The 12,892-nt window shown below is 37.2% G+C and overlaps 2 pseudogenes; both read right to left on the bottom strand.

The window, feature by feature from the left end:
* Positions 1–1,546: 1,546 nt before the first annotated feature.
* LOC149230484 (putative pentatricopeptide repeat-containing protein At3g13770, mitochondrial pseudogene) lies at positions 1,547–2,080 on the bottom strand (annotated as a pseudogene).
* A 373-nt stretch (positions 2,081–2,453) lies between these two features.
* LOC149230483 (ADP/ATP translocase ER-ANT1-like) lies at positions 2,454–9,257 on the bottom strand (annotated as a pseudogene).
* Between the last annotated feature and the right edge of the window lie 3,635 nt (positions 9,258–12,892).

The raw sequence follows: 12,892 nt of genomic DNA, 5'->3' as shown, positions 1-12,892 counted from the left end.
TTTAACTTGGTGTAGATCTTAGTTGTTTGTGGATGTGATGTGTCTCCTACCCCAAATGCACGCACTACATTTTTTTTACCTCAATCCAACTATATCCTCCTTCCTTTTTCACCCCCATATTTTACATCATTTTCCTCACCTTAGTTATATCATCCCAGCTACCAATTAAAACATATAAATTCGATAAAAAAACATATGTTGTAGAGTCTTGGGGTTCCAACTCTAATAAACGATCTGCCACACGTTTTCCCATCTCTGTGTTACCATGGATTTTCCATGCACCAAGTAAAGTTTGCCAAACTAAAGCAGTGGGTTCAAATGGCATGTTGTTTATGCAAGTCTCAGCCTTGTCCAAGTGTCCTACATGTCCAAGAAGATCAACAATGTAGGCATAATGCTCCATTGTTGGTGAGATGCCATACTCTCTACTCATTGAATCGAAGTAGTGACAACCTTCATGCAATAAGCCTACATGGCTACATGCAAAGAGCACACCAACAAATGTAATGTCGTCTGGCTTCACACCTGCCTGTTGAAGATGTTCAAAGAGCTCTAGTGTATCTTTGTCATGACCATGTTGAGTGTAACCCATAATCATTGAATTCCATGTGACTAAATCCCTTGTAACCATTTTATCAAACACTTTCCGTGAATCTTTAACATTGGTCTTCCCAGGAACCAGGTAAACCACCTGACATTTCGCAACATTATTTTTCCAGTGTATTACAATTTTTATTTAACTGAGATTCCACATCCCCAGACCCACCAAATTTGTATATTGCCTTTGTTTGGCAATTGATGTTAGATCTAGAACCACCGAATCACAGAGTTTCACCTCAAAATGCTGAAGGAATAATCCAATTTGATGACGCAATCACTGGTATTGAAGGCCTTTGACTGTCGACAAGGTTGTTGTATAAATGATGTCAGAAAGACCAATTCTATTTATAAAAAACAATACTTTTCACTTAGTATAGTAGAGATCTTAAGAGTTTTGAATAATATAGTTCTTAAAAAATTGTATCAAACTATTCTATACATTGATAAAAAATTGAATTAGTAAGTTACAAGTGATTGCACTATGTCACCATAATATATCTTGGGTGTGTTAAGCAACGAAGGATTAAAATCTCACCTGTATTTTGTGTTTTTATTGAGTTTTGACTTTAAAAAATTAAAAATTGGTGAGAAATGATGTGTCATAAATTAAAAAATTTATAGGAGCTCTCATTTTATCATTAAGAAGGAGAATCTAAAGTTATCATCTTTATCGCACATCAATATCAACAGAAATCATACTGCACTAAGAATAAATCAATATAATTACACATTTGGTCAGCATAATTTTACAGAACTCATCTCCGACCTCTGGAAATTTCTTCGAAACTAGAGGAGCACCTCCAAATTTAGTCGCCTCTGTGGGAGTATTTTCTGTACCTCTGTTGGCAGCATCACGACTAGTTATTCCCTCTTGGCCATTGGGAATGTATAAATTAGACAAACCCATCCAACCATCTCCCTTTGAAACATGGTCGACACAATATACTTAGTCGTAGAACTTTCTTGTATTTTTCATTGTGCAGACATGGATCTGCTTTCCCTGCTCTAGAGATGCAAGGTCAGCACAAGCTCTGATAATACTGGCGAAAACAAATGTGTCCAGCTTCATGCTAGTGCGTCGAATCTGGAAGAAGCACTTCAGGGCTTCTTCGCCATAGCCACATTGGGCATATCCTGAAATAATCATTGTCCATGAGATCACATCTTGTTCTGGAATTTCTTCAAAGACTTGACACACATCTTCTATACTCCCACATTTGGTGTACATGTCAACCAGGGTATTTCTGACACAGACATTGGACTTGCAGTCCAATTTGATCACAAAGACATGGACCTGCTTTCCCAATTCCAAATCTCTTAAAATTGTGCATCTTCCAAGAATACTAGTCAAGGTGAACTCATTTGGCTTAATACCTTCCTGTTGCATTTGCCTGAAGGATTGCAAAGCCTCCTCGTCATTCTCAGACTGACCATATCCCTTTACAAGATTAGTCCATGACACCACATCTCTTTCAGGCATTCTATGGAATAATTGTTGTGCACTCTCAACTGACCTACATCTGACATACATAGGAAGAAGAGCAATCCCTATAGGGTCCTCTAGGTCAAAACCATTTCTAATTACATGGCCATGCACCTCATTTCCCTACTGCAGAGCTTTTGGGCCAGCACACGCACCAAGTACACTAGCAAAGGTAACATGATCTGCCTCTATAGTTGTCCATTACTTTCGGCCATAAAGCGTTAATGCCTCCTAACAATACCCATTTTTAGTATATCCAACAATCATAGTATTCCATGCCACCACATCATGTTCAAGCATTTTGTCAAACACTGTCCATGCATCTGCTACATATCGATATTGACTTGTTCGACATGCTTAGAACTAGTAGCTAAAACTGATTATATAGTGCAAGAACTCCAGCCCATGCTATTCCTAACATAATATTAGTTGTTACTCCTCTGAAGAGGGCACGAATGCCCTACTGGCATATGATCTGTTGAAAATCATGGACAATGTTGCTATATTTAGTAGCTTCACCTGAAATCATCATCATTCTATGTCTAAGTGTATCAAAAGGATATGCAATAATACCAGAAATTGTTGTCACACTCCACCCTAGCATGAAACTAACAAGAAAATTTCCCTTGAGGGATCCAACAGGAATCACAGGTTTCATTGTGTCATAAATTCCAAAATATAGCCCTCTATATAAAGTGATGCCTAGAATTGAAACACTAAAGCCCCTGCATAGGCCTACAATACCATCACTGGCAATGGTATTCTTGTAGACATCCAACAATCCTCTGTATTGGTGCTGACTACCTTCTTGAATGTTTTGTGCATCTGTACCAAGTCGTGTGCATGCATAGTCCAAATGATATAAAAAAAGAGATGTGGTTGCACCAGTAGCACTGCTGAAAGCTATATTCTGTACAAGACACTTCATGTAGCCATCTTTCTCCTTTGAGTACCCAAGAAAAGTCTGGAAGTAGTCCTTAAATGCAAAATTGAAGGCCAGGGTGGGAAAGTAGCGAATCGCATTAGCTCCGTTGCCTCTCCAGAAAGATAGAGGACCCTCCTCTCGGATTACTCAGGAAAAGAAATGCCCAATCCCACTGTAGGAGTAGGCAAGGCGACCCCTCTTGAGCAATTCACCCTGGTACTGCATCAACAACTTCACTCTTTCAATAGGTGTTGCAGCTGTCTTTGACACCACAATTTCCAGGTCTCTCGTCAAGAAGCCTGTTGCAAATCTCTCTAAGGGCGAAGATTAAGGTGACCCCAGGGGATCATTACCATCTCTATTCTCCTCCTTCATGAGAGAGATTAAGGGCCTGCAGTCTACAACGAATTTGTAACTACAATCTACAATGAATTTGTAACTATTTTCTCATGATTGGACGATTGCGCCTTTTTGAATTGTCTAACATATAATCGTAGGGTTCAAAATAATGATAGGTGGGTGAGAGGGGGAGTTTATTTCAAATGGAAACACCTTATGGCATAATTAGTTATAAGGGACAAGTCCCATGTCACAGAAACAAAACAAACAATTTTTTGTCATTTATTATGATGCATCTACTTGAAATTTGTGAAAAATAAGAAGAAACATACACCATAGAAACAGATCAACCTACAAATTAAAAGGCATATGGTAACATTATGAACTTGTTTATAGAAAAACGACGTGACAGAAAATTTTATGTGAGATCCATCATAGTTGCTAGAAGTAACATCACAAGCTCAGAACATGAGAAAGAATGTAGATTTTATGTCATATTTTTTACTTGTATAATGTCTTCAACATGTCATGTATAAGAAAAAGAAAGAAATTCAATGTTGTTGTGAACTCCCCAAGATGCAATAACCTTCAAAGTACAGACAACAAAAATAAATCAAATTACAAACCTTGTCAGAATCAAATCACATGATGCACAATAAACTTTAACACAAAAATATACCAGTGCATTGCAATTTGTAACGTTACATTAATTCCATCAGATCAAAGCTTTCACTATCTAATATTTGAAGAGTGAGGGTTACCACAATTAGCAAATGCACAACTTAATTTATTTGACACTTTGATTTCATGTTAGTTACAGACTGCATGCTTTCAATTTATAAGGTTTATCCTAAGGTCCTTGATGGAAGCCAATACTGTCTTCTAACATTGCTTGATGAACATTTGACGAAGGATGAGAACAATGAAGTAATTGAAATTCAAAGATTATGAATAAATAAGGAAGACCCTTATATAAGGGAAATTAACTCAATATGTTCATTTTAAAGATATGTTGTCACCAATATTAATATTCATTAGGTTGGGGACAAATAGAAAATTAGCATTAGGTTTCTAACATCCATATGGTCTCACCGTTGTTTGAATTGAGCACTCCTAGTGATAAAAGGAGTGAAAATATGTTAAAAATTGGATTCTATGAGCTTCTAGAGGGCATTATGTTGTCAAAGATTTCCCTAGGTGAGAATTAATCAAGTGGCTAATACCCAAAAAATCAGCGATTAGATTTAATAAACTACAAGTAAATCCTATTCAAGGTGTAAGATCCAATTTACCATAATGAGCATAGACAAACTAACTAGTGGACAGGTTGTCAAAAAAACTATGTGCTTCTAAAGGCATTATGTCGTCAAAGATTGCAGATGCCCCAAGGTGAGAGTTAACCAGGTGGATGATACTAGAATTGAATGTGTAACATCAAAGTTCCAAATGGCTATTTTATAAAGAGAAAATCAGTAAGAAAGGAGCAGGGTAATCTTATATAATATTATTGGCTTCACATTTGAAGATTATGTTGTTCTGAACCATGATACCCTAAATTCATATATTAATTCAATGGATTTCATTAGGGATATTCTCTTAAATAATGCCCTATCCTTGAAGCAAAGTAATAGAAGAGTACTGCCATTTATGTGGAAACTGTGTATATTCTGAACCTTCTTTCTTGATACGTTAATGTCAGATATATGATCTGTTGGCTATTTATTTCTGTGAATGTTGTCATATTTTTCTTTTGATATTTTTTCCAGTTGATAAACAAATTTAAAGACTTTTGCTGACTGCAAAACATAATTTCATGACCAACACACAACTAAATAAAGCAAAGAAAAATGTGTGATGGAAAATAATGCCAAAGGGAAAAGAATAATCTCTGAAATCGGTGACGATGTATGCCCATGCAACCTACAAAATTTCTACGTGCTTAATATTGGCTTAAATTCTACACCAATTGGGCTTCACACAGACCATTTTTCTCAACCCATATTTAGGTAACTCTTACATTTATGAAATCTTCATTGATGACTCTTCCCTGGCCAGTATTCATTAATATTTGACTTGAAACCCTAGAAAAAACAACGAATTTTGACCCATCAACTGTAAAAAAAAAACTGAACCATTAGACATTACCCAATTGCAGTTCTTTGTGCTAAAAATGAAACTGCAGCATCAAAACAATTCCAGTCAGTCACGACCATGGACCCTCTGTCTAAAAAAAATATAACTATATTGGAAACTAACATAGTAATATCCATGCTTGCAATTACTTACGTGCTTTTCTGTATCACTTAGTGTCAGAACATCAATAAGAACTTGAGTGGCATGCATTGTAAACAATGGACCAACAAGAGTTGCACTATTTTTGACACGACACACTATATCTTGATCCTTAATCTCCGCAACCTGCAATCAGATCAGTTAGCATATATTTAACACTGGAACTCTATCTATATCAAGATAAGATGTTCAAATGTTTCTCTACTTGGATATTCACAAACACAGTGTCAAAAGAGCATAGTTATTTAAGGCTGCGTGTCGAAGATTCCAAGAGAAGTTATGCATGCCATATTCTACCTACCCTAACATAATTCACCCAAAAGATACAAAATTTATTAGAAAAACTGATTTATCTTAGACATTGTGAATCGTGATTGTTATATGAGAAGGCATGCATTGGGATTAAGATTGTAAAATATCTCATAACCTTTTCCAACTCAGTCTGACCATATCCCTTTACAAGATTAGTCCATGACACCACATCTCTTTCAAGCATTCTATCGAATAATTTTTGTGCACTCTCAACAGACTTGCATCTGACATACATAGTGAGACGAGCGTTCCCTACAGGGTCCTCTAGGTCAAACCCATTTCTAATCACATGGCCATGCACCTCAGTTCCCTGTTGCAGAGCTTCTAGGCTAGCACACGCACCAAGTACACTGGAAAAGGTAACATGATCTTCCTCTATAGCTGTCCCTTGCATCCGGCCATGAAGCCTTAATGCCTCCTGACAATACCTACTTTTAGTATATGCAACAATCATAGTATTCCATGACACCACATCCTGTTCAGGCATTTTTTCAAACACTGTCCATGCATCCGCTACATATCAATATTGACTTGTTCGACTTACTCAGAACTAGTAGCTGAAGCAGACCATATAGCGCAAGAACTCCAGCCCCTACTAGTCCTAACATAATATTACTGTTACTCCTCTAAATAGGGCACAGATGCCCTCCTGGCATATAATCTGTTGAAAAGATGGACGGTGTTGCTATAACTTGTTTCCATAAAAACAACTTGATAGAAAATTTTAAGTGAGATCCATCATAGTTTCTAGAAGTAACATCACAAGCTCATAACATGAGCAAGAATGTAGATTTTATGTCCAATTTCTTACTTGTATAATGTCTTCACCATGTCGTGTATAAGACAAAGAAAGAAAGTCATTGTTGTTGTGAACTCCCAAAGATGCAATAACCTTCAAAGTAAAAACAACAGAAATAAATCAAATTACAAACCTTGTCAGAATCAAATCACATGACGCACAATAAACTTTAGCACAAAAATAGACTAGTGCCCTACAATTTGTAAGGTTACATTAATTCTATCAGATCAAAGCTTGCACGATCTAATATTTGAAAAGCGAGGGTTACCATAATTAGAAAATGCACAAATTAATTTATTGACACTTTTATTTCATGTTAGTTACAGACTGCATGCTTTCAATTTATAAGGTTTATCCTAAGGTCCTTGATGGAAGCCAATATTGTCTTTTGACATTGCTTTATGAACATTTGACGAAGGATGAGAACAATGAAGTAATTGAAATTCAAAGATTATGAATAAATAAGGAAGACCCTTATATAAGGGAAATTAAGTCAATATGTTCATTTTAAAGATACATTGTCACCGATATTAATATTCATTAGGTTAGGGACAAATAGAAAATTAGCATTAGGTTTCTAACATCCAAATGGTCTCACCATTTTTTGAATTGAAAACTCCTAGTGATAAAAGAGTGAAAATATGTTAAAAATTGGATTCTATGAACTTCTAGAGGGCATTATGTTGTCAAAGATTGCCCCGAGTGAGAATTAATTAAGTGATTGATACCCAAAAAATCAGCCATTGGATTTAATAAACTACAAGTAAAGCCAGTTCAAGGTGTAAGATCCAATTTACCATAATAAACATACACAAACTAACCAGTGGACAAGTAGTCAAACAAACTATGTGCTTCTAAAGGCATTATGTCATCAAAGATTGCAAATGCCCCAAGGTGAGAATTAACCAGGTGGATGATACTAGAATTTTAATGTGTAACATCAAAATTCCAAATGGCAAGTTTATAAAGAGAAAATTAGTAAGAAAGGAGCAGGGTAATCTTATATAATCATATTGGCTTCACATTTGAACATTATGTTGTTCTGAACCATGATACCCTAAATTCATATATTAATTCAATGGATTTCATTAGGGATATTCTCTTAAACAATGCCCTATCCTTGAAGCAAAGTAATAGAAGAGTACTTCCATTTATATGGAAACTATGTATGTTTTGAACCTTCTTTCTTGATAAGTTAATGTCGGATATATGATCTGTGGGCTATTTATTTTTGTGAATCTTGTCACAATTTGCTTCTGATATTTTTTCCAGTTGATAGACAACTTTCAAGACTTTTGCTGACTGCAAAACACAAGTTCATGACCAACACACAACTAAACAAAGAAAAGAAAAATGTGTGAATGGAAAATAATGCCAAAGGGAAAAGAATAATATCTGAAATCAGTGACAATATATGACCATGCAACCTACAAAATTTCTATGCGCTTAGTATTGGCATAAATTCTACACCAATTTGGCTTCACACAGACCATTTTCCTCAACCCATATTTAGGTAACTCTTACATTTCTAAAATCTTCGTTGATGACTCTTCCCTGGCCAGTATTCATTAATATCTGACTTGAAAACCTAGAAAAAATAACGAATTTTGACCCATCAACTACAACCTGCTGCAAATCTCTCTGAGGGCGAAGATTAAGGTGACCCCAAGGGCCCATTACCATCTTTGTTATCCTCCTTCTTCATGAGAGATATTAAGGGCCTGCAGTCTACAATGAATTTGTAACTATTTTCTCATGATCAAACGATTGTGCCCTTTTGAATCATCTAACATATAATCGTAGGGTTCACAATGATGACAGGTGGGCAAGAGGGGGAGTTGATTTCAAAGGGAAATGCCTTATGACGTAATTATTATTTTCTTAGATTGATATTATTATTATTTTTTTCTTAGATGGGTAAGGTTATAATTTTTGGTAGGAAGTCAAAGTATTATTATTTAAAACAAATTTTAAATTTTAGGTTATAGTTAGTTAAAAATTTTAATAATATGTTTTCATATATAAAATAATTTCGATATTTATATTTATATTTATATTTAGAAAATTGATTTTGTAATGTATGGTTTTGTTTTATTTATATTAGGTAAAATTAGTTTAGATCTATCTTAATCCTAGGTTTATCAAGCCCCCAGAGGGATCAAATATCTTTATATGAAAATCCTTTTCTTGAGTGCAAAATTTGAGGAAAGGTTTGCACCTCCAAATATAATCTCTCTCAGCACTTTATAGATACGGGTAAACATGGATCTACAATGATTTATATAATAGATAATTATATAAAAATAAAACATATAAATTTTGGGACAAAAGAACTATAAATACATGAATAAAAATCATTAAAATGTGGTTCCCTAACGTGGAGGGGGCGACGCACAGCGGCGAGAGTGCCTTCTCTGGGACCAACCAGCTATCAACACCAGGAGGGTTTGCCTACAGGTAGCTGCAGCTTGAGACGCGGGACGAACCAGAGCCCACCATCCAACCATGGCTATTCCAAATCTACGCATGAGGTTACTGCATCTATATTTCACGTTACGTTAAGCGCTATCTATCACAGGCCGAGGAACATGCATGCATGCGAATTGTGGGCTGGACACATGGCTGATTACATGCTCTAGTTTCATTCGTGCTGAAATCTTATAAAACATCCTCTCCTTCATTCGTGAGCGGTTTTGGCCATCTGGCCTATCGTCCTTCTCCTTGCCTGGGATGGGGAGGTTCATGTCTGACTGTTCTATCGCTTTAGTTTTGAATTATCTCCCCTCTGCAAAATGATGAAGAGCTCCGATATCCTTCGCTCGCTGATAGTATGGTGTTGTTAAAATCTTACCTGCTGATGCTTAGACACACGAGGTCTCTGGCGCTCTCGCTCGTGGTGGTCGCTCGTCGTAAAGGTGACTTAAACGTTACATTGAGCTCTGATGAATGCTGGGGACATTGTAAGAAAAAGGACTCTCTTGCAGATAGCATTAAGCTTGAGCTTCTAAATAAAAACTTGGTGGATATCGCCCCTGCAGAAATGAAGCCGACATGGATGAATGGCAGAACTGATAAGGCTTTTATTGCGAAAAGGATTGACCGCTTCCTAGTGCATGTTAGCATTATAGATAAGATGGGAATGCCTCATTCATCAGTGGAGAATGTACTAGTGTCTGATCATAGACCAATTCTGCTATCCTGGTCAGAGAGAGGTATCAAAAAGGGATATCCATTCAAATTCAATAGAACTCTCTTACAGGATCCAGCCTTCAATGAACTTATCTCAAACGCATGGAAAGAGATGACAGCAAAAGCAATGCTCCCCCCGTTCCTCACTTTTAGAGATAAGATGGCTGCTATGAGGAAGCTTGTGAAGAAATGGGAAGCTGAAAAAAAGGAAAAAGATAAAAAGGCGTTGCAGTCTATTCAACAGGAACTGGACAACATCTTGAAAGAGGCAAGTGCTAACACATTCTCTTTCTCCATGAAATGTAGCATTCGAGAGCTTGAAAAGAAAAAAATTGAGTTATTAAAGCAAGAGGAATCCTTTTGGAGGCTTAAAAGCAGGGCAACGTGGCTTCAAGAAGGGGACAAGAATACGAAATTTTTTCATAATTATGCAAGTGCCAGACGTGACAAAAATGCCATATGGAAGATAAGGAATGATAATGGTGACTCTTTTGTTACTCAACAAGACATCACTAAGGAGGCTGTAAATTATTTCAAGAATCAATACAACAGAAGGAACAATGTAGCTTTTCGGGATATACTATGGGGTATTGATCTGGTCCCTCAAATGTTTGATGAAGATAAAAATGAGGCCCTGTTTCAGCCAGTTTCAGAAGACGAGCTTCTTGGAATTTTGAAGTCTTTTAAGAAAGATAAGAGCCCTGGGCTGGATGGCTGGACAATTGAATTCCTCACCCACTTCTTTGACCTCATTAAGCATGATCTCCTAAGGATGGTGGAGGCGTCGAGGATGTCTGGCAATATTCACCATATTACTACTTCCACTCTGATTGCCCTAATTCCGAAAAAGGTGGAGCCAGAATCATTTAATGATTACAGACCGATATCTCTATGCAATATATCCTTCAAGATTATCACGAAGATTATTGCTGAAAGAATTAAAGGAACTCTGGCTTCCTTTTTATCAAAGGATCAACATGCTTTTCTGAAAGGCCGAAACATTCTGGATGCTGTAGCTAATACACAGGAATGCCTCTTCTCTATGTTTTCTCAAAAGACACCAGCGGCCATTATGAAAATAGATCTGCAGAAGGCATTCGACTGCTTGGATTGGGGATTTATTGAATGCCTACTTGCAAAGATCGGCCTGAAGTCAAAAAACATCCGATGGATAATGGCTTGTATTGAGAATGTGAACTATGCGGTCATTGTCAATGGGTTTCCCTCTCATTTTTTTCAAGCTGAGAGAGGCCTGCGACAGGGATGCCCCCTTTCGCCTCTCTTGTTTATCTTGGCCATGAATTCTCTAAGTATCCACATCAACAAAGCAGTGGCTGAAGATAGATGCAGACCCATAAAGATTTGCAGGCACATCTTTATCTCACACAACCTCTTTGTTGATGATGTTCTCTTATTTGCAATGCTTTGCAGATCAACGTGGATTTGTTTAAAAGATATTCTAGACAGATTTCAAAGAGCCTCCGGGCTCTTTATAAACAAAGCAAAATCTCTGCTATATCACAATGATGTCGACATGGAGATGGTGAATTGGATTTCTCAGCTTTTCGGTATAGAATCCAAATCGCTCAAGCAAGGCCTCAAATACTTGGGCTTTCATCTTAAAGCAAAGGGCTACTCCAAAAACGACTGGCTATGGTTGACAGAAAGACTTTATAAAAAAATATCTGCTTGGGAACATAGGAGTCTATCCTTGGCAGGCAGGGTTATACTTTCTCAAGCTGTTTTATTGCAGATGGCGGTCTTCTGGGCTCATCTTTTCTTCCTTCCGGCAAGTATTATCCAAAAGATGACCAAGATTATGAAAAACTTTATTTGGGGTGGAAGTTCTGAACAGAGGAAGTTTCACCTATCTAAAATGGACAGAATTTCATTGCCAAAGCGTCTGGGCGGTTGGGGATTAAAGGACTTGAGGATTTTTGGAAAGGCCCTTTTGTGTAAATCGCTCTAGAGAGGGATTTTCGGGGATGGTCCATGGAGCGAGACTATAAAACAAAAATATTTAAAAGGCAAATGCTTGGAATTCTGGTACAGAAATGGCGCAATTGGAACTAAAAAAGGGTCGGCCATTTGGCTTAGCTTCAGGAAAGTTGAGAAATACTTTTTGTCAAATTTGAGATGGAGGATTCACTCTGGAAACAAGCTCATAATTGGTCTTGACCCCATTGCATGTAGTCGTAGCTTCCATTTTCCAGAAAATATCTTGTTTTTCTTGCACAAGATCAGTTCTTTCACTTGGGATAAAATCATCTCTGATTGGTCTGGCCTTATCCCTATATGGAAGGAAGTTGATGACATTGGTCTGCCTGCCGAACTCTCTTCTACTTGGAATGCGGTCAAAGCTTCTTTGCAAGCAAGCGGGATTCATCATGGAGGGCTATGTGACCACCTGATCTGGTCCATGTCAAATGCTTTTGTGCCAGCCCGAGTTAAAGATATCTACTCTGATATTATCTCCTCTAAGGCTCTGATCTCAGTCTCAAATTTTTCGATGGTTCTATGGAAATCGGGCTGCCCTCCTAGAATGATTTTTTTCGTATGGCTGGTGTTCAATAATAAGAATCTGTCATGGGACAACTTGAGGAAGAGAAGCTGGCATGGTCCTAGCAGGTGTTCGATGTGTGAATAAGATGAGGAGACAAATCTACACATGTCTTTTCAATGCAACTCCTCACAGGAAATCTGGTATGATCTTGCCATTCTTTTTGGTTTTCCTCATATTGTCTTTGTTTCTGTTCATGTAGCCTTTCAATGGTGGTGTAGTCAAAGCGAGTCAAGGTGTCCTCTTCTTGTTATTATGATCTGGTGCGCATGGAAGTGGCGGAATTATAAAATCTTCAGAGATTCCAAGGTTCCCTATAAGTCAATTTTGCCCCGCATCAGCTCAATTTTTTACTCTGTTCCAAGAAAATAGGCCTAAAGTTTGGATTCCAAA

The sequence above is a fragment of the Pinus tabuliformis genome, chromosome J (assembly GCF_031772625.1).
Source record: "Pinus tabuliformis cultivar Carrire ecotype Pingquan chromosome J, CPIR1, whole genome shotgun sequence".
NCBI classification, from domain to species: Eukaryota; Viridiplantae; Streptophyta; class Pinopsida; order Pinales; family Pinaceae; genus Pinus; species Pinus tabuliformis.
Note: the sequence above shows the minus strand (reverse complement) of the source record. Positions and strands in the feature narration are given on the sequence as shown.